Source organism: Dendrobates tinctorius, unplaced genomic scaffold (genome assembly GCF_039654945.1).
Source record: "Dendrobates tinctorius isolate UK_male_01 unplaced genomic scaffold, ASM3965494v1 ptg000082l, whole genome shotgun sequence".
NCBI lineage: Eukaryota > Metazoa > Chordata > Amphibia > Anura > Dendrobatidae > Dendrobates > Dendrobates tinctorius.
The window spans coordinates 21,276,860-21,304,799 of record NW_027361750.1 but is presented as its reverse complement, the minus strand read 5'-3'; the positions used below and the strand labels follow the sequence as shown (position 1 = coordinate 21,304,799).

Here is a 27,940-nt window from a genome sequence, read left to right as displayed (position 1 = left end):
CCGTCGAAAACGGACCCAACGGACGACCATCAGTCAAAATCCGCCACTAATGCAAATCAATGGGGGGAAAAAAACGGATCTGCCCAAAAATGGGTGGATCCGTTTTTTTCTAAAAGTGGCGGACTTTGACTGACGTAAAAAAAATGAAGTGTGAAAGAGGCCTAAGGAAAATCGCAGCACAGACCCCTGAACCTGGACAGAAAGGCCAAGGACTTGTTTATCCGCTTTCCCTGCTTTGATATAGGGAGGTAGAATATCCCTTGTGCCAACTTCCCTGCCCTTGTTTGCGAAGGTGGTGACCCCTGTGAAGGTGCAAACTGGGTGAAGCTGATCGAAGCTTGGCCTCCTCTCCGCAGCTGTGGAACTTATGTTCTTTTTACGTTACCATACTAGATTATGACTATGCACAATGGCTTCTTTATTTCTCTTCCCTGCATTGAGGTTTCTAATAATTTCATGCACATTTTCGTTGGCGATGTGTCATGTTGTAGTTTTATATAACCATATGCATTTGGAATATGTGGGACTGGTAGTGCTACAAGATATTAGGCTTTAAACATCAGAGTTTCTAACTGCAAATAAAACCCTAGTCTAGTAATATATTTTATTTTTTTTCTGTGTTTTTGTAATAGTGACTTCATTTCTCACAATTCCAACAGTGTAAAAATGTCTTTCCCAATTATTGCTTACATTTACAGACCATTTCCTGTTCAGTGACATCTGTCCATTGGAAGCTAGTAGTCTACTGGCATCACATCTTATAGATCGGTGTCCTAGCTGGGAGGGTCTAGGTGCAGAATAAATCTTTTCTGCATCTTGGTACCCTTCCCACTCTAGCGAGACGCTCCATAATGCCGCTGTCACTACCAACATTCTTCTAACGCAAAACTGCCTCCTCGTAACGTGGAATACTTTGACAACGACATCCGCTGCATCTACTGCTGTTAATGACGTTAAGGAAAAATTCTGTTAATTCAACATTAGTAGGACAAATGCCTGTAATCCCCAAAAATGAATGATTACAGATTAGTCCTGTGTTGTGGTCTCCCTTCTGACATGTATGGCAGCGGCGCTGCAGGTGACTTGAACGCTCCGCCGCGGATTATAACTTGCCCCAGCAAAAGAGATCTCTGTGATCAGCCTATCTTTAGAGAATCTGCAAAGTAATCGAGATTGTTCATAAGTGTCCTTGAGAAAAAGTGTGCTAATGCTTCCTCCTCGGACTACCGAGTAACAGCCATGGTGTAGTGCCAACTACTGGTGACTGGTCATCAAAGTATGATGGGGGAACAATTTTTATATTTAGGGGAGCAGTGGGAGTCCATAAACTTATGTTGTTGAGTAAGACAATACCCGGTAAGTACTGTGCTCGCGAAGGGATTTATGAAAGCGCATGCGCTAAATGGCTACAACTCATGAGCTAAAATGGGTTACCTAGTGTTCAGTAAAGCCTCTTTGCGTCAGATGTGCCCAACAGGCTGAGGGGGCCTCTCGACTGTCGCTGACAGATTGTGCCGGGGTACAGAAGGATTCCTCATATCCTTTTTTACCCCTGTGTACGGGAGTGTTGGGGGAGATGGATGGCTGCCAGTTGAACTTATATTCAACCAACTACTATCTAGAGGTTTTTTTGGGGGGTTGAGGGAAGGATTTTTAGGGAGAGATCTGTCAAGAATGGTGCTGGGAATAGCCAGCCAGGACGAAGCCGCACTAGTGAAGTGTACCTCAGGAGGAGGATCTTTAAAGTATATTTTCTCTGAATCGGCACAGTTTCATACAGAAATACCTGATTGCACTCGTGCCAGGCTCGGATTCATGCTGCCCACGGTTTGGGCAGCATGAATCGGGTGACAGGTTACCATTAGACCTTAAGCCTCACTCCCTTAGATCAGCAGGAAATGAATCTCTGTTCTCTGCAAGATTTTTTAAATCAATTTTTTTCGTTTAAAGGAAAATGTCAAATCCTGAAGATTGGGCTAGTTTTTCTCCTGTTTATTAATTAATTTGTAATCTAGGTTTAGTACTCCTTTCAATGTGGCTCTTTACATAAAGTGGATGTCCAGTCATTACTTAAAATGTGTTTAGCAGTACCTAGAAATGGTGCATATGTACCTAATATTTCATCACCACTCGCTCATTGGCTGTTTTTCTAGTTCAGATTTATTGGGGCAGAGCTGTGATCTGTGACTAGAGTTTAGTTACAGCGCTTCAGTAGTCTGAGACACGCCTCCTGCAACATCATTGGCTCAGGTTGCATCTTTCTCCCGCCCCCCCCTGCAGCTCTGCCTCTGCTGATTCGTCAAGAAGTCATGTGCCTGGAGACCCGTTATCTTAATGATAATGAGCCTAAATTCGTTCGTTTGTGCTTGAAGTTGATTTTCCTGAGTCCAACCTCTCCTTCTCTCTTCTCAGAGGCAGCAAAAGTAACTCCTAAATGAAAACCTGGTGACTGCATATATTCCTGCTGGTGTGACGGGTACGACCATGCAGCACCAACCCAAAGGTTATCTTATAGAGCGTATTCTAGGTGATTTTCCTTTCCAAACTTTTTATTGAGTTTTATCAATAACTGGGGGTAGATGGGGAGGGAAGGTAAGGAAGGAGGTAAATGGGAAAACGGGGAAGGGAAGTAACAATGGAAGGACAACAATGGCCTAATGCAAATAGTAAAACATAAAAAATGTATCGCATGTATATGTAAACATTGTAAAATGAAACAATGCAGCGGTAGATTAGTGTATATCATAACATATCAATAACATTCTAGGTGATTTTGACTGACCAAGCGTCCCTGGCGGACACAGACAGAAGAGGACCCTGTCCAAGAAGAGTACATGGGCCCTTTGCAGCCCAATAGCTGATCACAATGCACAATTCCAGCTGCTTTGGAGGTCGATGTGGCCCCCTTAACTCATGGGCCCCTTCTACGGCTGCACCAGCGGTAGGCCACACATGCCGCCAAGTGTTGCATTTAGTGTAGGGAGGAGTTTGGGGCACTCGAATGCTCTTCACTGTTGTCCCTTTAAGGGACCATTTAACCACTGTAGTGTTAGCACGAGCTTGACTTTATCAGGGCATCGATAGGATCGGTGTTCTTAACCATTTCCTCTCTATTGATTCTCAGAGAACTGGTTCATAAACCTGGCAAATCAATTCGACCATTTCTGTCCAAGGCTCCTTTTCTCTGGTGGGTGCAAATAAGTGCAGGGTCTCCTGCCGCTAGTAATTTGTGCACGCGGAGGTACTGAATTATGCATAGGGCGGTTAAAGTGACAAATACATTTCATGATTAAGCAGGAAGAGAAGACGAAGAAGAAAAGCTGCGTGGCAACAGAGTTTATAACCTGGAGAGAACATCAATTGATGCAACCGTCTGAGCGTGGTATCAAGCAGGAATCTTTGTATTATCTAAAAAGGTTTTCACTTATTAAAATGTAATTTGCTCCCGGGCTTTGCTTCAGTCCTACGGTCCCAGCAAATGGCTATAATTAGATTATGAGGCTTCTAAGCGCTGGTGACAGTAGCAAAGCCTCAGTGAGCATGTGCCAGTCTCCACCATGGATCTGTCCCCATTGGCTGCTCACATCGCTGCTTACCTCCTTCCATAGGTTTCCGCTGTAATCTTTGTGTGCTGCATTAGAAGCACAGAGGTATTGTGTCCTCGCAGTAAGTGGGAAAGGAGCTCGGAGCTAAGGATAAAGAGAGCCCGCAGCCAGAGGCATCCCTCTCCCTGGGAGCATCATACTTGACTGCAAGCAGAGGTCAAACAAAAGGGTACATCGGCCCTCTCTGTCCCCTCTCTACGATACAGCCATGCATGAAATGAATGGTCTTGATCATGTAATGTGTTTAATGTGCTGTGCTCTTCTATTAATGTGATTTATACCGTGTCCCGGCAGGGTAGTCGCTGTGTCCGACGCGTTTCTTGGCTTTTCCCTGGTGTCTCGTTATTTAAAAGTAAATGGTGTTTTCTGTTAGATGAAATCATGTTGGATTCACAAACCCACCATCCTAATGACCGTGCCATAGAATTCCATGAAGTATGGGAGGAGGTTTTGCTTGGTGCGTATAGACTTGAACGCACTCCAAACTTTATGATCGGGTACGTCAGCTCCTCTCTTTCAGCTTAGCCTTTTGTTGTCTGCTTTATTTGTCATGCTGCTGTATGTAGTGCGAGGGGACACCTCCTTCTGTATATACTGTACGAATTTGAGGTAGCCGTAGACATAACTTTTGTTAATAACCATTCGTAAATGATCTTTAATACGATAATCAATAATTTCATTAGAATAATTGCACCAATTACTGACAGATAAGCAAAATCCTTAAAAAAAAAAATAAAAAATGTATACTTATTATTGATGAGCGAACGTGCTGGGATAAGGTGTTATCTGAGCATGCTCGTGTGCTAATAAAGTGTCTTTTGGCGTGCTCGAATAATATGTTCGAGACCCCGTGCCTGCATGTCTCGCGGCTGTTAGACAGCCTGAACACCTGCAGGGATTCCTTGTTTGATAGACAGCCACAGCACATGCAGGGATTGTCTAACATCCACGAGACATGCAGCCGTGGGGACTGGAACATATTATTCGAGCCACTCTATGGTCCATAAAGCAAGTCTGGACTCTTAACAAGTATGGACATGGTTTGACTACTCCTGACTTTAAATTTTCATTGAGGTCCATTGAATATAGCACAAACCCAGACTACAGTTGTAGTGAATTGATCAGATATTGATTGGGGTAAGGGGAAGTACAGAAGGCCGTAGAGTCTCTCATCCGAGAGTATAGGGCAGATCATACAGATGCCACTGTGATCAGAGATTGATCTGTGTGATCATAATTTGATCCAATTCTCTCAGATGAGAAGATGGAGAAAAAGAAATTCTCCATTATGTCAGTCCATGGAAATCATAGGTTTGCATGGCCGAGGGTTATCCGATCGAATCAAACTCTTGTAGGCAGCAATTATTTTTATTATTATTACTGTATGTATTTTTTTTTTTTTTACCTCGAGGAAAAAAATCGGACATATGCACCCCCCATAGACGAACATTAGTCTGGGTGTGATCCAATGTTTTGTCTGAGCGCATTCGGACCTTTAATCGGCAGTCTGCACGAGCCCTAGTGCAGGATAATTTTTTGAAAAAAAAACTTGCCTATGTGACAAGCCTGACACAAACTTCCAAGGTTTGCCTCTGTCCATAAGTAGTGGCTGTTTACATCAGATTATGATCATAATGTGTCATTAATGGCCAACCAAGGATATGGTTACAATTAGTTGCTGTAGGATATACTTTTTTTTGTAGGTTTGGTTGAAGGCCTTTTCCTGTGTCACATAATGAAGGCAGACCTTCTGAATCTCTGAGCAGTCACTAGGTCACACATCTGGCTCGCTGCCACAATGTGTCTGGAGTGTTGGTTTTGTGTAGATAAAAATAAGATAAATGGCGGCGTTATCCATGTCTGAAGTGAGACGTGTCATGCACACGCAGTCGGCCTCCTAGACTGTACATGTGTTATCAGACGTTTATATGGTCATAGTTACTATATTCCTTTACCTGTTTATGAAGAATAAGACCTTGTAAGTCTGATAATCCAGCACACTTGTGACAGCCAAGGATAAATTGTAATGGTGGGACATGGCGAGTAACTGGAGGCATCAGTCACTCAGCAATGGGTCACAAGCAGGGAGTCAGAAATGACTACATGGAAAAGATCCTGGATAAGTTTTTAAGTGGTCTCTGTGCTGCTAGACAACCTGATCTCATTTGATAATGTGCTAAATGGGCAATCTGCAAATCACTTTATTTGTCCACTGCCTGTTGTCAAGTATAATCTGCTTCTAGCAGCAGATGAGACAGATTACAGGAAGTGGAGGGGGGATGTCTCTGTGCGTACAGGCACAACAGAGGCTTTCAGTGCAGGGCACTGGCCAATGGCAGGAGCAATGCATGTTGGGAAGGGGATCGCAGGTTTCAGAACATGAGAATTAGGACACTTTGTGGACATATTAGACAAGTACCCCAATATCCCACAAGCAGTTTTACCTTATTGTGATGGATGGGGCCCAAAGACCCCTTTTTTATTTTGATTTGTGTGAAATGAAAAGTTTACTTTAGAAGATCCTTTCTTTTGTTTTTTGTTTTTTTTTGCATGACTTTCTTTGCTCTCTTATAGTTTGCACTGATTGTAGTGGTTAGATAAACTTTTATTCGCCTCTCCCTCGTGTTCACCTCTCCCGTGTAGCTGCCTCTCTCTCGTGGCCGCCTCTCCCGTTAGCTGCCTCTCCCTCGTGGCCGCCTCTCCCGTGTAGCTGCCTCTCCCGTGTAGCTGCCTCTCCCTCGTGGCCGCCTCTCCCTCATGGCCGCCTCTCCCTCGTGGCCGCCTCTCCCTCGTGGCCACCTCTCGTAGTTGCCTCTCCCGTGTGGCTGCCTCTCCCGTGTGGCCGCCTCTCCCTCGTGGCCGCCTCTCCCGTGTAGCTGCCTCTCCCGTGTAGCTGCCTCTCCCTCGTGGCCGCCTCTCCCTCGTGGCCGCCTCTCCCTCGTGGCCGCCTCTCCCGTGTAGCCGCCTCTCCCTCGTAGCTGCCTCTCCGAGCTTCCTTTTTGTTGTATTTTCCTAGACTTTGCATATGGCATTAGTCCTAATGCCATATTACTGAACTTTCCAGAGCAGTGGTATTGGTGTACTTCGTAGTTTGGTGGGGTTGAGTGTTTAATAATTTTAGAAATGGTAGTTTGCAGTGTTAACAATTCTACAGGCTTCAGAGCGGAAATCTCTCATTTGTATTCTTTGAATGAACTTTCTACCAATCGCTGATTTCTGCATCCGATTACGAATTTGCTCCACATTGGGCTTTGTCCACATCTGCGTTGAAGGCTTCATCAGGAAGAGAGCTATGTTTTTCCTGTAAAATGACAGAGCTGTAATGTAACTGTTAAGTTTACATTATGGTGTCTAAGTTCAATTTTTTTTCTGATCCTGAACAGAAAAATTGAATTTTGCAGTGCAAATGTGTGAACATGGCCATTTCTGCGCTTAGCTATACTGTTGACAATATTGTTGACAGACATGTCCACATTTTCGAGAACAAACAGCAGAACTGTGAATGCAGCTCTGGTCTATTAGGGAGGCTTTTCTTAAAGAGAATTTGTCACAGGTTTTTGCTATGTAATCTTGAGAGCTTATTGCAGGGACGGAGACCATGATTCCAGTCACAGCACTTGCTCACCTGCATGCTGTCATTTAGATGCAATCACGGTTTTCTCTCCTGAAGATCTGTCCGTGCTCAGAATGCTGAGCGCTGTATTACACTATCCATACCACTGATTTCTATGTGCATTGACATAAAGCTGTTAATCAGTGGTGGGTGCGGACTTAGACAAAGTAGGAGGCTGACATGGCATGAGATACCTAGTCCTCAAATGATCTCCTCCTGATAAAATACTGATTTTATTGAAACCGGAATACCCAACCCATTAAATGACACATTACTGGAATCAGGGTCTTAGCCCCCGCATTGTGCTGCTCTCTGATTATATAGCAAAAACCTGCTGATAAATTCCCTTTAACGCTACACTCCCACATTTGTTTGTCGTGTTCATATGCTCTTGCTTGTAATTTCAGACAGAACATGAACCCATAGTTTCATTGATCCATATGCACATCCATTTTACTAATGGATCCATGTGCCCAGTCTTTTAGTCAGGTCCTATTCTCATCTGTTTTGCAGATCAGACTCAGTCGCTAAAGTCTGTGGAGCCATTATAAACTGAAGTAAAAAGTATGATTTAAATTTTTCAGCACTGATACTGGCTAAGCATCAATGGATAAAATAAGTTTCCTTCCTTCTTAAAAACGGATGAGAAAAATGAATGTACCATGGATATAATATAAATAACACGATAGAAAAAGGTCTATTTTTCGGTGGCTTGCGAAAGTATTTGCCACCTCACAACCTGGAATCTCATATTTTTTTTTTTTAAGGCTCTACATCAGTTCATGTAAACAACACATGCCTATAACAGTGAACATTAGGTTTTCTTTTGATTCTGAAGCAAACATCAAATAGGACAAAATGACAAAAGACTTCAGTGGCATAACTATTCACCACTCTAAAGTCAGTACTTTGTAGAGCCTCCTTTTGCACCAATTGGAGTTGCAAGTCGCTTTGGATAAGACTCTATGAGCTTTTCACTCCTTGCTACTGGGATTTTTGCCCATTCCTCAAGGCAAAACAGCTCCAGCTCGTCCGAGTTAGACCGTTTCCTCTGGTGAACAGCAATCTTAAAGTCTGACCACATATTCTCAATTGGATTAAGGTCTGAGCTTTGACTATTCCTCTCCAAAACATTTACACATTTCTTCTTAAACCACTCGAGTGGTGCTTTAGCATTATGCTTTGGGTCATTGGCTTGTTGGAAGGTAAACCGTTCTCAAATTGCTTACAGTCTGAATCAGGTTTTGGTCAAGAATATCCCTGTATTTCTTACCATCCATCTTTCCTGTCCCTGCTGCCGAAAAACATCCACACAACATGATTCTGCCACCACCATGTTTCATTGTGTTGATGGTGTTATTGGGGTGATGAGCTTTGTTAGTTTGGGAGGAGATATGGCATTTACCCTGGTGGCCAAAAAGTTCAATTTTGTCTCATCTGACTGCACCACCTTAAAATTTTTGTGTCAGTAAAGGCTTTTTTTCTGCCCTCTCTTCCATAAAAGCCACCTCTATGAAGTGTACAGTTTATTGTGGTCGTATGGACAGACACTCCAGTCTCTGCTTGGGAACTATGCAGCTCCTTCAGGGATACTTTGGTGTATGTGCTGCCTCTCTGATTAATTCCCTCTTTGCCCGGGCTGAGATTTTTGGTGGGCGGCCCTCTCTTGGCAGGTTTGTTGTGGTGCCATGTTCTTTCCATTTGATGATAATGGATTTGATGGTGCTCCGGGGGATCATCAGATATTGGGATTTTTTTTATAACCCAACCCTGACTTTTACTTCTCAACAACTTTGTCCCTGACTTGTTTGGAGATCTCGTTGGTCTTCATGGTGTTCGGTTAGTGGGTGCCTCTTACTTAATGGTGGTGCAGCCTCTTTGGCCTTTCAGGAAAGGTAAAGCGTATATACTGAGAGACAATGTGACACATAAGCCCCCGCCACACACAGCGAGAGCGCTAGCGAGATCGCTGCTGAGTCACAAGTTTTGTGACACAACAGTGATCTCACCAGCGATCTCGCTGTGTGTGACATGTATCAGCGACCCCCCCCCGCCGGGTATCGCTGATCATGCTCTAATGTCCAGGACATTTTTTTGATCGTTGGTCTCCCGCTGGCCAGCACGCATCGCGTGTGGCAGTAGGAGACCATCGATCAGCGAGCTCCCAGCGCTGTAAGCAGACGCTGGGAGATGGTATCCAAGGTAAACTGCGGGTGACTAAGCGTGTACGTCACTTAGTTACCCGCTGTGTACCTTGGATACCAGCTCCCAGCGCGAGCACGCTGGTATCCAAGGTACACAGCGGGTTACTAAGCGACGCGCATTCTTGTTACCCGCGTTGTCGCTGGTCCTGATCGCTGGTGAGATCTGCCTGTTTGACAGCTCACCAGCGATCATGTAGCGACGCACCAGCAATCCTGACCAGGTCATATCGTTGTCGGGGATCGCTGGTGCGTCCCTATGTGAAACGGGGCCTTTAGATTGCACACAAGTGGACTTCCTCTCACTTAAGCGTGTGACTTTTGAAGGTAATTGCTTGCACCAAAAAATTTTAGGGGCTTCATCGCAAAAGGGGTGAATACATATGCACATGTCAATTTTTATTTATTTTATACCATAAATTTAATATGTGCCTATATTTTTCTCACTTACCAACTTAGACTATTTAGTGATGAGGCATCACACACAATTGGATTACAAAAATATTTAAACACAGGTTGTAATGTAACAAAATAGTATATTTTGGATATGGATGTAAAATTGGCCTCAGATTTGAGAATGTAGCCCAAGGATCAGTATATGGTGAGTAATGAAGCAATGTGACTTCATGTGTTTATATCTACGGTGTATATATAAGGCACTCGTTTTGTTTAGAGGTGAACATTACACATTCTCTAATGGGAGCTGCCATTACTACACACTCCGCTTTTAGGATCACTTGACACCCCAAAGAACAATACTTATACACTGTGTGATAAGCTAAGTAGTCTGGAATTGCATATCATATGGTGGTATTACATTAGCTTCATCTCAAACGTATTTCCTCGTCAACCTGTGGCATATTTGTTGGATGTAAGTGTTCTGGATCGCTTCGCCTTCTCTGCCTAAAATAAATTGTATGAAATGATCAGATTTGACTGTAGAGAGACATCTTGATCCTCCACAAGTCATGGAAGTACCAGTGAGCAATAATCGTACAGTTGGTCTAAAACTAGAAAATAAGAGATATTCGAAGCCAGGATGTAAATGGGAACCACTGCATTTCTCACACATGGTGGGACCACAGACCGCTGATACGAGTTCATTATCTCCACTCATGCGTGCTCGGAGATTTTTAATGGAACCAAGAGGAAAATGAAATGGGGAAATGCTTGGTATGTAATATAAAAGATTGTCGTCTCTCGGAACGTGATTTAGAAAGTGAGCCCCCAGGCAGCTTTGAATCCATTAGCTAAAAAAAGCAGTGGAGCCAAGTTAGTTACGGTATACATAATGCTTGTGACAACACATTTGAGTTGTCCACTTTGGCCACATATTGGCTGCAATGTGCCATTTTTGCTAACATGTGGTAAGGTGGACCTCAGACATTTATACAACAACCTTTTCTCTGAGAGAACGATAAAAGTATGTGGGGGAACATCTCATTCCCTAAATTTCATTTTTGTTCCACGTTGATGGTATGACTTATCGACCTCACATCTGTGGTTCACTAATATTCGTAACATCAGGTAACCAACCACATCTAAATCCGACAGTTCATTCTCTGTTGCGTAAGGAGTTGGGTAACCATTTTGGACCCCCTTTCTATTAAGTCAAGGCTGAGAAAAAAGCAATTCCTGCTCTGTTGACTTGTCCCAGCTATACGTTCCATGTGATACTACTTTTATTACCATTGCTTCAGGAAAAATGTATTGGGCCAGCAGATGATCAGTGTGATGGTGATGGAGCCATATTGAATAACATGTCCAAACACACAGTAAACTCCAGCGAGCTCAGGCAGGAAGGTAGTTATAAAAAATAATCCACGATTAAGACTCCTTTGAATTGAAACGTGTTGAATTTTTTTACCATCCACTGGGGTATCCACTACACCTGTAACATGCTCTTTTAACAAAAAGAAATAAAGGAATATTTTTTATAACTACCTTCCTGCCTGAGATCGCTGGAGATTACTGTGTGTTTGGACTTGTATCCGCCAGGCCAGGTGTTGTGAACTCATTTTCTGGTCTACCAGTTGTGAGTTCTCCTTCCGGGCTCCCTCTGGTGGTAACAGGAGGTAGTGAGGTTGATTTAATTAGTAGAGATCTGCCACCTGATGATGAGGATAACGATTGGATCTCTGGAATCTCAGACTGGATTTAAGACAGCCGACCCCCTATTCTGGTGCTGGTGATTCCTTCTGGCTTTTCAGGTCTTGGTTTTCAGCTCTGTTCCAGTCATCTCAAGCTAAGTGTTTCTGCTAATGTTCACACTTGATTTTATTGGTCTATTCAGTTTTTTGTGTGGTCAGCCAGCCCCGGCTGGGGGCTGTGCTGAATTTCCACTCTTATTTATCTGTATTTGCCAATTTGCTTTTTGTCCCTTATTAGATTGGCCTCTTTTTTGCTCTGTCTCAGAATATTTCAGAGTGCTGATATAGTGGGAGAAGTCTAGTGACTTCAGGGATAATTTTGTTATCAGAAGTGTTGGACATTTTTTTTTGTAGGATTTTTTGGGCAGATTGCAGACAGTGTCTTTCCGTTCCTGTCCTTTCTAGTTAGTTTGGGCACCATTGTTTGCTCAGCCTATTTTCCTGCCTGTGTTTGTGTTTTCTTCTTGTTTCACCATCAATACATGTGTGGGGGCTGTCTATTCCTTTGGGGTCTGCTCTGGGGCAGTTAGTTTTCCCCTTTTCTTGCTTTAGGCTTATTTAGTCCTCTGGCTGTGACGAGGCTTCTAGATTCATCGTAGGAACGCTTCACGGCTGCTGCTAGTTGTGTGGTTAGGATCAGGGGTCTGCAATCTGCATAGTTACCAACCTCTGGTTTTCTGTGACTTAGCTTGTTTAGTTTTCCTCCTCGGTGACCCATTCATAACAGCCAGGGTGGCTCCGTGCGAAGGTGTGGTTCCTGCTATCCGGAGGACGCTAAGGGGTGAGCTGAAACATTTTTTTTTTTTTTCATATTGAATAACATGGGTCGGTGTACTGTCCGATCAAAAATTGGACAGCACCCATCAGATTTATAAGCTCGTCTGCATGAGCCAAAAGTGACCCAAGTCAATGAGAATCGTGAGATTGTGATTACCCTATGTAATTTCCTCCTATGTGTTCTATAGATAAATATATGAATCTGCAGCTTGGTTAGTAGTAGAGATGAGCAAATCGATTCTCCAGACCCAAGTCCAGCGGCCTTGTTAGTAGTCCGCACATGTGACGTTGTGCCGACAGGTCAGAGGTAGTTCGAAGGGTTGCCATCCGGCCACTGGACCCAGGTTCCTCATAGTTGATTTGCTCATCTCCAACTTACTCCTGCATATTTCACTCAATTCCTTTATATATTGCCATTTTAGCCTTTTGACTTGTTACCCAGACACACAACTTTTTAAAAAAAAAATTTTAAATTTTTTTGGTCATTGGTGCAAAAAAATAAAATCTATTCTTGCCATTTTGGGGTCTGGGAGTCATGAACTTTATCGGAAAGATCTATGTATACTCGGCACAAATAACTCCGCACATGGGAGAAAGACAAAGAACTTAATGTGGACAAAACCGAAGAATAAAGGAATGAAAAGAAGCAATTAAGTAAATAGAAGGCATTGCTGTAAAGTAGAATTAAACTCTAATTAGGCTGTGGAGTGTAATAAAAAGCCATTCTGTCTACTAAATCTCACTGAGGGTGCGGGGGTCTTTATACGTTTTAGTTGAACTTTGTTAAACTTTGCTGCTCCCTTAACTTTGGGAGGGTTTATCTACAAGTAAATTGCCAATTATAGTTAAGATGTCCTTCAGGGTACAGAAGGGTCAAGTTAGTATCTTCCCATACATGTAAGGGTACCGTTACACTTAGCGATGCACCAGCGATCCCGACAACGATATGGATCGCTGGTGCATCGCTAAGTGGTCGCTAGTGAGCTGCTACACAGGCAGATCTCACCAGCGACATCGCAGGGGTCGGGGGTCGCTACTTACCTGTCAGACGCGGTGATCCTGATGTCCTCCCGCACGCGTCGCTCGTCGGCGCCACAGGAAGCGCCCAACGAGAAATGGTCCAGGACATTCTCGCGCGATCAGCGATAACCTGCGGGGGAGCCGGTCGCAGGTAAGTATCAGACATGGCGATATCGCTGCTGCGTCACAAAACCTGACGTTTCAGCGATATTGCTAGCGATCTCGCGGTGTGTAACGGGGGCTTAAGATGAAAGTCAGTCGACCCAGTCAATTACTGTATCGGATATGTTAGGGAGGTCTCTTGCCTTGTCTTGTGTTGCCCAAGAGAATAAAAGTTTTTTGGCAACAGTTGATCCTTTGTTTCCAAGTGAGAATGTCCACTGCCAGAGGAGATTGGTGTTAAAAAATGCATTTGTGCTTGGCCCTGTGAATATGCAAGGAGTAGGGGGATACTAAGCGCCAACTGGCTTCTGAATTTTTTGGGCACCTTTTGCCTGGCCTATGTTCTCCTGGACCCACAATCCCTTTGGAGTTGATGCTTCAAAAATATTGGGTTCCCCCTGATGAGCTATGGCTCTTCCAGGGAGGGGAGTTTTGCCTTAGTATAAATAATGGTCCTCTGGAGATTAATGATAGAGGATGGGGCAGGTGATATAATAATTTTATTTCTATAGCGCCAACACATTCCGCAGCACTTTACATTTCAGAGGGGACTTGGACAGACAATAGACATTACAGCATAACAATAAACACATAGATCATAACAGATACCAAGAGGAATGAGGGCCCTGCTCACAAACTTAGTCTATGAAGAAAAACGGGAGACACGAAAGGTGGATGGTAACAATTTCTTTCGTTGTTCGGACCAGCCATAGTGTAAGAATCGGGTGTTCATGTAATGCTGCATGAACCGGTTATCAGCCTAAGTATGTAACAGTACAGACACAGAGGGCTATTAAATGCATAAAGCGCGTGAGAACATGATGCGAGGAACCTGGTTAGGTTAATGCTTTGAGGCGGTAGGCCAGTCTGAACAAATGCATTTTTAGGGCACGTTTAAAACTGGGGATTAATCATATCAACGTGGGTAGTGCATTCCAAAGAATTGGCGCAGCACGTGAAAAGTCTTGTAGACTGGAGTGGGAGGTTCTGATTATTGAGGATGTTAACTTCAGGTCATTAGCAGAACGGAGGGCACGGGTAGGGTAGTAGGCTGAGACAAGGGAGGAGATGTAGGGCAGTGCTGAGCCATGGATCGTTTTGTGGGTGAGAGTGATAAGTTTATATTGCATTCTGGAGTGGATGGGTAACCAGTGTAATGACTGGCACAAGGTAGAGGCATCGGTATAACGATTGGTGAGGAATATGATTCTGGCTGCAGCATTCAAGACGGATTGGAGAGGGGAAATTTTGGTAAGAGGGAGGCCAAATAGTAGAGAGTTACAATAGTCCACAGGTGGTGAGGCATGTAATGTCTGAGCATATGCTAATAGAGGTAAGCAGTCTTGGAGAATTCTGAAATCTCCGCATCAGTCTCGTAGAACCCCAAATTTGCAATTTCTCCTACAGTTTAGTAATATACCTGCTTTTGGCTGCCCTGCTCATTTCTCCTTGTAAACTGCCTGGCAGGGAAAGTAAATGCTGTGGATATTGGAATTTGGCTTGATTGTGTGCTTTGAAGCAGAAACTTTGCTCGGAGTGACAAGCACTTTTCCCAACTTGCTATAAGTAATTGTTGGGTAGATTGATGTCAGCCTTTACCAAGCTCATGGCTACATGATTTTCTTTTTTTAATCTAAAATGTTGAACTTGTCAGTTTAGTAAACCTTATTGTTGTATTCACACTGTTAGTAATGTTATGTAATTTATAAGCCTCTTTGGTCTGATCATGGAATGGCCAGTGCATTAAATGTGTTCAGACACAGTCAGACAAAACTTGCAGAAGTCATACACTCTAGTGCGCCCCAGTGTGTGACTGCATTGTCTGATTCAGCCATTCAATCTTTGAGTATATCGGCCAATACTATATTGTATATTTTGTCTGTTTTTTTATATTTTCTATTGTTGACCGTATGTACAGGTATAGTAATGAGCTTTGTAAATGAAGCTTCTTCATAAATGAAATATTCTACAATTTTTAATATTCTGTGTTTTTCCGGTCAAGGTTCTCAACATCATCCTCATGTTGCCAATGGCTAAAAATCGCTTTGACATCCAGGCAATCTTCAACCTTTGCCAACAAGCGAAGATGTGTAAAACCTTGAGCGTTTGTTCCAATGTATCAGTCCTGACTTTTATCAGACGACACCACTCCCACCGGTAGCAATATATACCTGTAAAGGGGTTGTCCGGTCTTCTACTGCTTCGGGAGCGGCGGGCGCGCGACCACAAGTATGCGATTTGCATACATGTGGTCACATGCTGACTAGATGGGCGCAGCATCAATGCAAGAGTATTGAGCAAAGCAGGATACAGTAGAGTTGGAATGTGGTCGGAAATATGCAAATCACACTTGCGGTCACATGACCACACACTCTTGGTGCTGGCACTGGAGAATCCTCACAGCGTGCAGTGCGCGCAATGTGAAGATTCACAAATTTGCAGCCACATAGTGACTGATACAGCAGTGGCTTATCCAGAATTTTATAACAAATGGCTGGTGCTGGTTCTATTAACTCCTATCTGTTAGCAAAATTGGATCCTATTTCCTCCCATTTAGCACTCCAGAAAGGAGGAGACTGTGCATGCGTGCAGCTTTCTATAGAATGTGTGGCAAAAATAGTCTAGTATTTCCCAATTCTCATAAACTTCAAAACAGGGTGCAAAACCTAGGTCATTTCCCCCCCCCCCCACACCCATAGTGGCATAATAGTATAAAAACACTTTTATTAAAAAAAAAATGTTTAGTCAAATTGACACTCCCTGTGCACCACTTGCATGGTTTCCAAATCTCAGCAGAAGGTAAAAAAGTAATAATATGGCCCTTTAGGGTTTGTTCACAGGTTGAGCATTTGCAGAAGATATTTCTGCACCAGTTTTTGTTGACAGGCAAAACCGTGTAAAATCCGCATTTTTACTTGTCCTTTACTGTGAATGGGTGAATTCGCGCTGACATGCTGCAGACTTGGAAAAAAACGCTCTGATGGTTCAAATCTGCAAGGAAAAAGTTATCCGCGTGTGCATGACCATTCAGAAATCTCATTCACTTCGCTGGCACTGTAAGGTTCAACGTTTTTTACCCTTAAAAATGCTCAGGAAAAAAACGCAGAGTGTGATCAAGCCCTTTAAACAGACTCAGCGGACTTGGGGAAAACACTATCTTGGTTGTCAAGGCTATCAGAGATGGCACTTGAAGGGAATCTGTCAGCAGGTTGTTTTATGTAATCTGACGATAGCATGAGGTAGGGGTTAAAATCCTGAATTCACCTATGTCACTTGTTAGGCTGTATGCTTTTGTTTACTTAGACTGAAGCAGTCATTGCTGTGACTAGCTGGTCACATGAGCCCTGTTGAGACCACGCCCCCTCCTGTGATAAGCAGCTCACTGTCAATAGATAATGTACAGTCTGCTGTGGGCGGGGTTAGATTTCTCAGCTCTGCTGCATCTAAAAACTCTAACTGTATCAGAACCGCTGCGCCCAATAAACTAAGTTATATATAGTTGGAATCAGGGTCTCTTTCTCTACATCATGGTGCTCTCAGATGAGGTAGCAAAAACCTGCTGACAGATTCCCTTTAACTGGTCTGTCACTACGCGTGGGATTGGAGTCCCAGGACCCTCACTGATGTCAGACTGGAATGAATGGGGGTTTGGTTGCCATATGAGGCACTGCCAAGCTGTTATACCTCAATAAGCAGTAAAAAGACCCAGCAGTGAGGAGTTAGCTGCACCAAATTGATTCTGCAGCTAATGGGGCTCGCTGAAGGTCATAGGGCTCGCTGAAGGTCAATCTCTTTTGGCCTCAGGTTTGATCTGTGACTCACCGTAGACCAACTACAACAATTTTTCCCGACACCACATGTAAATCTATATATATATTTTTTTTTTATTTTACCATTAAATTAGCTTTAGGATAGGGTTGCGCCCAACTGAATGGGGGCAATAATTTTTGGACCTCCCTAAGAACATGGGTGTAAAATATCTGAACGATGTCTATCAATCGGCGCATTCATTAGACAAGAAAGGAAGATGCTGCGCATATTGATTTATTTTCACCCAGTGATTTAATCATGGTTCAGCAACTCCTACTTGTGTGATGCTTATTACAATAATTCTGTTCCATTTTCTGGCTGAGCCCATCATAAATAATGTTATCTCCTCAACTCTGCAATGAAAAACGAGGGGGCGGTGATGTGTTACCAGCGCTCGGGATGAGTCACTCGGCCATATTCGTTCACCATTCCTTTTAACAATATCAAACACCCTCATTCTTCTAGTGTTCTGCTATTCTTTATTGTGGTGGTCTTAATAGTTTATGGCCAGAAATGTGAAGGGCCCACTGTGTTTATAATGTGGATATTGCCCTGAGGGTGGGGCGCGTGATCGTTAGATGGATTCAGAGGGTCTCACCTACTATTACCTTAATTTGATATATACTTATATTTTTACAAAATTGTCAGAAATGGTCAAATATTCGTCTCCATGCTTGAGGCACTCGGTACCCATTGAGGTGGGGGGTTCTTGTCATCTTTTATCTCTAGTGATCGTTGTGTTTTAAAATTGATGGACATTGAAACATATGGTTGACATGTAATCCTAAAAGGCAAAATGAGCATTCATCCATGGCTTCCTCAGGTTAATATTGTTTAACCTAGCTATGCACCCTCAAAGGGAATTTGTCAGTAGGTTTTGGCTATTTAATCTGAGAGGGGCATAATGTAGGGGTAGAGACCCTAATTCCAGCCAGCAATGTGTCACTTATTAGGCTGTGTGCTGTAGTTTCAATACAATCAGTGCTTTATCAGCAGGAGATTCACTGCCTGACAAGGTGTTGTGTAAACCAGACCAACTGGTCTGTGTAGCTCTGCCCCCACCAATGGTTGGCAGCAGCTTGCTGACAGTGTACACAGGAAGCTGTCAATCAGGGTTGGGGCGGGGTTATACAGAGCTCGACATTCATAGCCCTGCTGCAGCTACAGGAGAGAAACATCATGCTGCTATCAGATTACATCCTGACATATTCCTTTTAAAAGCTGGTATATTTTTTTAGTACTGCATTAGAAAACAATAAATTTGTTTGCTTGTTTGCTTGAAATCCTTGACCAGCCGGTCGAGGGTGCATACTGCTGAGTGAGATGTGAGCACCTTGTGCATTTGGAAGCCCAGATACAGGATCTAAATGTGCAGCTGGCAACACTGAGATCCATAGACAATATGGAAAGGAGTCTTCTGCTCACTGAGCAGACGCTCACTGGGATAGATGAGGGGGGGGATGCTAGGTTGGAGCTGCAGGACAATGAAGCAGCTAGCTGGGTGACAGTTAGAAGGCGGGGTAGAGGGAAGAGCACCAGGGAGGCTAGTCCTGATCTGGCACACCCCAATAAGTTTGCTAAGTTGGCAGATGAGGGGAGTGTTAGTGCAGGAGTAGCACTGCTGCAGCAAGGCATGTCCTCTGAAAGCCGGAGGAGTGTCTGCTCCAGTAAGGGGGGAAATAGGAGAGCAGGGCAGGCCAGACAGGTTCTGGTAGTGGGAGACTCAATTATTAGGGGAACAGATAGGGCAATCTGTCACAAAGACAGGGATCGTTGAACGGTGTGCTGCCTACCTGGCGCTCGAGTCCGACACATCGCTGATCGGGTTGACAGATTACTGGGAGGGGCTGGAGAGGACCCAGCGGTCATGGTGCACATTGGCACAAATGACAAAGTTAGAGGTAGGTGGAAGGTCCTTAAAGATGATTTCAGGGAATTAGGCTGTAAGCTTAAAGCAAGGACCTCCAAGGTGGTATTTTCGGAAATACTTCCTGTACCACGTGCCACGCCAGAGAGGCAACGGGAGATTAGGGAGGTTAATAAGTGGCTCAGGAATTGGTGTGGGAAGGAGGGGTTTGGGTTCCTGCATAACTGGGCCGACTTCTCAGTTGGCTACAGGTTCTACGCTAGGGACGGGCTGCATCTCATTGGGGAGGGTGCCGCTGTGCTGGGGGAGAAAATGGCTAGAAGGTTGGAGGAGTGTTTAAACTAGGGACGGGGGGGAGGGTATTCCTTTTATAGGAGGGGAAGACAGTGCAGATAGAGACCTGGGCACAAATAATGAAAGTGGGGGTGGCGTGGGGGGTGGGGTTAGAACAGTTAATAATTTAAGAAAGAATAGAGGTACAGAGAGATACATAAAGTGCATGTATACTAATGCCAGAAGCCTCACCAACAAAATGGAGGAATTGGAGTTAATGTTGTTGGAACATAATTATGACATGGTGGGGATATCTGAGACATGGCTGGACGAGAGCCAAGACTGGGCGGTTAATTTACAGGGCTATAGTCTGTTCAGAAGTGACCGAACAAATAAGCGAGGGGGAGGTGTGTGTTTATATGTAAAATCATCCTTAATACCCATCCTGCGTGATAATATATATGAATCTAATGAAAATGTAGAGTCCCTGTGGGTAGAGATAAGGGGAGGGGGGAAAATAATAAATTACTGATAGGGGTTTGTTATAAGTCTCCAAAAATAATGGAAGCAACAGAGAATATCCTCATAAAACAAATAGATGAAGCTGCGACTCAAGGAGAAGTCATTATTATGGGGGACTTCAACTACCCTGAAATACATTGGGGAACCGAAACCTGCAGTTCCGGCAAAGGTAATGGGTGTCTGACAACTATGAGAGACAATTACCTTTCACAACTGGTTCAGGACCCAACAAGAGGGGGGGGCACTGCTACACCTAATATTAACCAACAGGCCAGACCGCATATCAAATGTAAGGGTTGGGGGTCACTTGGCTAATAGTGATCACAAAATAATAAGTTTTCATGTATCCTTTAATAAGATGTGTAGTAGAGGGGTTACAAGGACACTAAACTTCAGGAAGGCAAATTTCCAATGGATGAGAGATGATCTTGGTGCAATTAACTGGGACGATATCCTGAGACATAAAAATACACAAAGAAAATGGGAGACGTTTATTAGCATCCTGAATAGGACCTGTGCACAATATATACCGTATGGGAATAAACATGCTAGAAATAGGAGGAAACCACTATGGCTAAATAGAGCTGTAAGGGGTGCAATAAGAGATAAAAATAAAGCATTTAGAGAATTAATGCAAGTAGGTAGTGATGAGGCATTAACTAAATACAGAAAATTAAATAAATTCTGTAAAAAGCAAATCAAGACTGCAAAGATTGAGACAGAGACTCATTGCCAGAGAAAGTAAAAATAATCCCAAAATATTCTTTAACTACATGAGGATAAGGGAAAAGCCAATATGCTAATTGACTTTTTTTCAACAGTATTTACACAAGAAAATCCCATGACGGATAACATGATCAGGGATGCAAATTCTCCATTAAATGTCACCTGCTTAACCCAGCAGGAAGTATGGCGGCATCTAAAAATCACTAAAATTGACAAATCCCCGGGCTCAGATGGCATACACCCCCCCGAGTACTGCAGGAATTAAGCACAGTCATAGACCATTATTTTTCATCTTTAAAGATTCTATAATAACAGGGTCTGTACCACAGGACTGGCGTATAACAAATGTGGTGCCAATATTCAAAAAGGGGACAAAAACTGAACTTGGAAATTATAGGCCAGTAAGTTTAACCTCAGCTGTAGGTAAAATCCTGGAGGGTTTTCTAAGAGATACTATACTGGAGTATCTGGAGAAGAATAACCTCATGACCCAATATCAACATGGGTTTACAAGGGACCGTTCCTGTCAGACTAATCTGATAAGCTTTTATGAAGAGGTAAGTTCCGGACTGGACCAAGGGAATGCAGTGGACATGGTGTACATGGACTTTTCAAAAGCTTTTGATACGGTGCCACACAAAAGGTTGATACATAAAATGAGAACAAAGGGGATAGGGGAAAATATGTGTAGGTAAGTTAAGAGCTGGCTCAGGGATAGGAAACAAAGGGTGGTTATTAATGGAGCACACTCGGACTGGGTCACGGTTAGCAGTGGGGTACCACAGGGGTCAGTATTGGGCCCGCTTCTTTTTAACATATTTGATAATGACCTTGTAGGGGGCATAGAGAGTAGAATTTAAATATTTGCAGATGACACTAAACTCTGCAGGGTAATCAATACAGAGGAGGACAATTTTATATTGCAGGAGGATTTATGTAAACTAGAAGCTTGGGCTGATAAATGGCAAATGAGCTTTAATGGGGATGAATGTAAGGTCGTGCACTTGGGTAGAACAAACAAGATGTATAATTATGTGCTTAGTTGTAAAACACTGGACAAAACTGTCACTGAAAAAGACCTGGGTGTATGGGTGGACGACAAACTCACATTTAGTGGCCAGTGTCAGGCAGCTGCTTTGAAGGCAAATAAAATAATGGGATGCATTAAAAGAGGCATAGATGCTCATGAGGAGAACATAATTTTACCTCTACATAAGTCACTAGTGCGACCACACTTAGAATACTGTGTGCAGTTCTGGTCTCCGGTGTATAAGAAAGACATAGCTGAACTGGAGCGGGTACAGAGAAGAGCGACCAAGGTTATTAGGGAACTAGGGGGTCTGCAATACCAAGACAGGTTATTACACTTGGGGTTATTTAGTTTGGAGAATCGAAGGCTTAGGGGTGATCTTATTACAATGTATAAATATATGCGGGGACAGTACAAAGACCTTTCTAATGATCTTTTTACTCTTAGACCTGTGACGGGGACAAGGGGGCATCCTCTACGTCTGGAGGAAAGAAGGTTTAAGCATACTCACAGACGCGGATTCTTTACTGTAAGAGCAGTGAGACTATGGAACTCTCTGCCATATGATGTTGTAATGAGTGATTCCCTACTAAAATTTAAAAAGGGACTGGATGCCTTTCTTGAAAAGTATAATATTACAGGGTATATACACTAGTTTCCTTAATATTGCGTTGATCCATGGAGCTAGTCTTATTGCCGTATGTGGAGTCAACATGTTAGGATAGGATATGGGTTGAACTAGATGGACTTAAAGTCTTCCTTCAACCTTAAGGCTGTGTTCACACACAGCTTTTTTTTAGCGGTTTTTACCGCGGTTTTCACTATAAAACCGCTAAAAATAAGCTTCCCAGTCATTTGTATGTATTTTGCACTTTTTGTGCACATTGATGCGTTTTTTACCGCGAAAAAAACCGCATCGTGGTAAAAACGCAGCATGCTCATTAATTTTGCGGATTTTTCCATGGTTTAGGCTTCTTCCATGCGGTTTGAAAACGCATCAAAACCGCGCAAAAACCGCCACGGAAAAATAGGTGCGTTTTCTGGGAAGGGATTCAGGTTTTTGAGCAGAAATTTTCTGCAACGTGTGCACTTAGCCTGATAATTAATAACTGTGTTACTATGTTCTAGTTTTTTTGGTGCCTTGCAAAATATTTAAGGATGACTTGTAATTTAAAAAAATAGGTTAGGGTAGCTTTACAGATGCTCAGCTAATTATCACTGTATGAAACCATTGAATCCATCCACTCAATAACCTCGGACGTGTCCGCTCAACTGGGGTACAAATTGGCACAAGCACATCTCCAGCCTCTTCTAGTAGGTTAAAGGGGTTGTACTTTCCGGCACGAGCGTCCCTCTCCGGAAAGCATTGAGTCATGTATGATTGAAAGTTCACACCATTGGCTTTGTTGTGCCAGGGGCACTAAAGCTAGTTGAGCTGGAAGCTAATAGTGCTGCCCAACAATCTGATCAACTCCGAGCAGTGCTTACAAGCTCCACTGTGCAGACTTTGTAAATGCTGCGTGTCTGGCCATTGCTGATTGACTGCAGAGGTAGCTGGTAACCTAGTAAACCATGATGGAGGGGTTTTTTTCGGTTGTTTTTTTTAATATCAAGTAAGTTGAGGTGTGAAGCAAACACTTTCGCAATTTGATTTATTTAAGATGGCGGTAACCCATTAATTGGTTCAATAATGGCCACCATGACAGCGGGGCCAATCATTTTCCCACCTGCTTGTTTTCCCTCTATCTCTACTATGCCCCTTATTGGATTGGCAGCTCTGGCTTCATAGACCCCAAAAAGGGTGGAGACCAAGCAGATGGGAAGGAGTATATACCGTAAGTGATTGGCCCCGCCATGATGCTCCGAGCGCCTGTGCTTGGTGTGAACAGTCATTCTGTGCGGAGTCCCTTTAAGGGGATCTGTCACTAGTATTAATAAATATTTGCATTCCTAATAAAATAACATGTCTACTTATTTTTTCTTTCTCAATTGGCATTACTTCATTATTTCTCCCAGAATTTTTTTTTAATAAATGGCCAATTAGCTATTACTATTCCTCTTGTTACTGCAGAGTGTTCCTATCATACATGTGATATTGTGTGATCAGGTCAGACTATTGCACCTTTTTGAGAGGACATGTAAAGCCAAGTTGTCCAATTGTACATTTCCAGGAGTAAGGTTATGTTCCCACGTTGCATTTTTGCTGCTTTTTTTTAATGAAAATTTTCATCTGCTTTTTACAGTAACAGCAAAAGCTATTAGATTTCAGAAATCTCATGCACACACGTTGTTTGTTTTTTCCCGTAGGCAGCTTTTTTTTTTACTGTCAACAGAGCAGGCTTTCCTGCAGACAAAAAAATGCAGCAAAAACGCAGTGTGTGAACATGGCCTAAGAGAGGAAGCGCGCAGTGCAGAGTTCTGAGAAGAGTTGCTGCAGGTGATGGGCAGCCGCACCACTTTATGTCCAGAAGTATTAGGGATATAATGTTTATTTGCCAAAGTTTACAATGTTCTGGTGCATATCACAAAACAAGCTAGGACCTAGTTGTTTGCTCTTCGCACCACCTGCTTTTTTTTTTTGCCATAGGTTAAGTAATAGGACCCAGAAACCTGAATATGGAAACCTATATGGTAAAATGTTTCAGAAATGTAGTTATCGTGACACATACAAATGCATTAGACTGGTAATTCTCCTCGTGTCTGAACTGCACCTAGTGGGATATATCCGATTTGACATGCTGCATGCTGACCAGGCATTCACACAGTCAATAACTGCAGATGAATCTGTAGATGAGGCGGCATAGCCTGAAATGTAAATGCAAGCACCAGCATTTAATGTCCCATGTAACCCTTCTAAAGGCTTTTTTGTAATAATCTTATTGAAGTGGCTGATATAATAATAATAATAATAATAATAATAATTATGATGCAGAAAATAGGTAAAAATATCCATTAATTGCAAATCTGTGTAATTCCTCTTTTCACCTGTGGAGGCACTATAGACAAATTCTTCTTGCTACCAGTTCCCGCCTCCTTCAGATCATTGTTCTGCAGGAATCATAAGCTTTTCTTTCATCTCGTGGAAACCTTGTAAGAAAAAGGCATTGCCCAGAGTGGATACCCCTTCAGGGGGAAGTGATTTCATGTTTGGTTCTACTTGTAGATTTACATACCTGATCTCCTATATGGTTGTGTGCAGTCTAGTTACATGTGAGTGGCCTTTCTACACTCCTTAACATTTAAATCACAACACCCAAAAGGAAATGTTGTTGAATTATAGAAATCACTGGCTGGATAGATTTTCAATGATTTGTGATTTTCAAAGAGGAATGTTCTGCCATGCTGAATGCACTTACACCGCAAATAATCAAGATCCACTGCTGGCAGCTGCCTTTACAGTTGCCAACCAATGTCATTCCAGATTTGCTCAATGGGAGAGAAACTCACCAGTACATAGTAGATGATGCTGATACCAATATGAGCAGCCTGCATGGTATAGATCATGTAGCCTGGCTTTGTCATGTTGAAAAACTTCTCTGAAGACACTTTGGAGACATGCCTGTAACAATGGTTCCGCAACTGGATCAGTCTGAGCTTTTAGTGTACCTGGAATGAAGACTAGAGGGGTCTGGCTGCTGTACATTTTGCCACCCCTCACCATAATTTAGGGAGTAGAACCAGAGTTAGGATCCCTCATGAAGGCCTCTTCATGGCATTCCCCATATAGTCTCCAGACCAATCTCTAGGTATCATTGCATCCAAGGCAAAATCGGGACCGATTGCTGGATAGGATAAACCTCCGTTCCAGCCTCCAGACTCCATATAGAGATAATGTGAGCAACACCATGAAAGAGGCCTTTTTCTCCCGCTGGTTCTACTCCTGGGATTCTGTAGTGGTTATGGCATAATATTGTAACCGGACCTTCTAGGTTTCATTTCAGATACACTGAACAGCTCAGCGTTGCATTGATTTGGTTGTGGAACCAGTGTTACACTCCTTTCTCCAAAGTGTCCCTGGAGTTTTTTCAGCACAACAAGGCCAGGCAGCATGTTTAAGCTGCTGTGAGCAGCCTGTGTGCCCTAAATGTGCTACTATCGCTTGCAGGGTCTCCAAACTTGTTGTTTATCAAGCACATCTGAGACATCATTTGTCAGCAATTGTGAAATGAGCTGCCAGCAGTGGATTTTGATGATTTGCCCAAGTTCATTTAGCATGGCAGAACAATCGTTAAACGACCATTAACAACCTCACTGATAGCAGCCAAGGAATTTCTTCACTGAAAAAAGAACTAAAAATCAATAAAAGACTTCACTGAAAAAAAATAGCAGCCATACTTGCAATATCATATCCAGACACCAATGCATAACAGGATACAGTAGGTCCCCCATAATAAAGTTGGGGGCAGAAATACAAATGAAACAACCACTTACTAACCCACCAAACATCCGTGGGGTGGCTTCCTAGTCGTCAAAATGCACACAGGCTGCATAGGGTGCTATTCACACCATTATGTGAGATGCACCTCTATCCATACAGCAGCCTATTACCAATGCCCTAATATTACATCAGGCGGACCGCCAATACCATATGTGTACCCACCGGCCAGATACCCCACATTACCCAGCAATCACAGGAGGGACCCAGCCTCCACCATGCAGAAAAACGTGCAAAAAAAGATGTACGTAATACAGGTATTGGTTGACATTTTGGCCAAAATACACAAGTTGGCAACCCACGTCAAGGGTCCTCACCCACGTCAAGGGTCCTCACCCACGTCAAGGCTCCTCATCATTTTGCGAGGCCCTACTCCAGAACCCCCCTGCATGTGTCACTCATACTCAATGCTGAATAAATTGAAATGTTTGAGAGAATTTGTTCCCATTTTTCTCATCATTTGCAGAACATAAGTCTCTCCATCCTGTGATTTCTATAATTCCTTGACCTTTTTTTCTTCTCGGTGCAGCAGTTTCAATGCTGAATATTATTATAGCTGCTTTGTTTTCCGAGCCATCCGCAGAACGTGATCATCGCTGTGATTTGCTCGTCTTCTGACTTTGCTAATTATAATCATGTTACAAACTCTCCCTATTAACAGAAACAAATGCCTGCGGTTTACTGCTCAGGTTTTCTATTCATGCTGTCCTATTAAATACGACTTTGGAAATTCCCAAATCCCTCTCTTGTCGTTGGTTCACTGCATCTTGTGTCCACCAAGACCTACAGTGATCCTGTGATTAGTAACGATGACGGAAGCGATGCAAAATGACATTATGGGGAAACGTATGCAGGCGTTTCTTATTCTGGTTGATCTGATCTCTTCTGTCTTGCTATATAAGTGGATTCAACGCTTCTACGTGTAGACTCCACTCTCACATTAAAGGCAATGCTTATGGGATGCTAAGTGTTGTCCTATGACACGCTATCTATCCTATAGAATATGATAAATGCAGTGGTCACTGGTGCGTCCCCCCAGTCTGTTGCCCGAGAACAGTAGTATATGTGCATACCCACTCCTCCCATTGACCGTGAATAGATCAGTTGTCTCTCATAGGTACTTGTGCTCCATTCACTCTAAAATGAAGAGGTTGCAGCATTACTTAAGGCCAAGTTCACACAATATGTTGGTGGTGGTTATTTTTTACAGATTTTAAATGGTGTGATTTTTAATTGTGTTTTCAGAAAAATCTCATCGTAAATGTGTTGAGTAACCTCAGCCTTCAGGGTTCTTTTCATGCGTTCGGACCATGAGGTTACTACGCCCCAGACTCCAGGCTTCCTGATTCCTGGGGGAAATGCCCTACTGCTTGATTGACAGTTTGTACCAATGGCACTGTCTCACAGCTAGACCAAACTGTGGCTCCCGATACTACTATACATTGCAGACTTGCCTCTACAACATCTTCATAGCCTTGCTTTACAAGCTTAGTAATAAAGAGCTTGTAAGCATGTTAGACGACTGCTGCGGTGACTGGTTCCCTGGGCAACACGCTGTAAACAAGACATAAAATGACTTGTTCTGGGTTCCCATAGCGTTTTCCATTACGTTCATTGGCTCCATTGAGACATGCGTCCAAATCCCGTAAAACGTCCAAGAGTGATGCACGACAGAGCCAGGGCTATGCAGTAAGTCGGAGTTTTGGCTTACCGACTCCCGGCCTGGACAGAGCACACTGTGACATCATC

General features: G+C 43.2%; 1 protein-coding gene across 7 annotated transcripts in view; it reads left to right on the top strand.

The window, feature by feature from the left end:
• FAM110B (family with sequence similarity 110 member B) overlaps positions 1-27,940 on the top strand; it is a 156,569-nt gene that overhangs the window by 80,774 nt on the left and 47,855 nt on the right. For 2 of the 7 annotated variants that reach the window (XM_073583966.1, XM_073583967.1), the window contains exon 1: positions 3,627-3,761. The exons of 4 other annotated variants lie outside the window; for them this stretch is intronic. The gene's annotated coding sequence lies outside the window, so the exon portion shown is untranslated. Of the gene's footprint in view, positions 1-3,626; positions 3,775-27,940 lie in introns of those variants that run through there. One more of the 7 variants, XM_073583965.1, reaches the window with a different exon arrangement.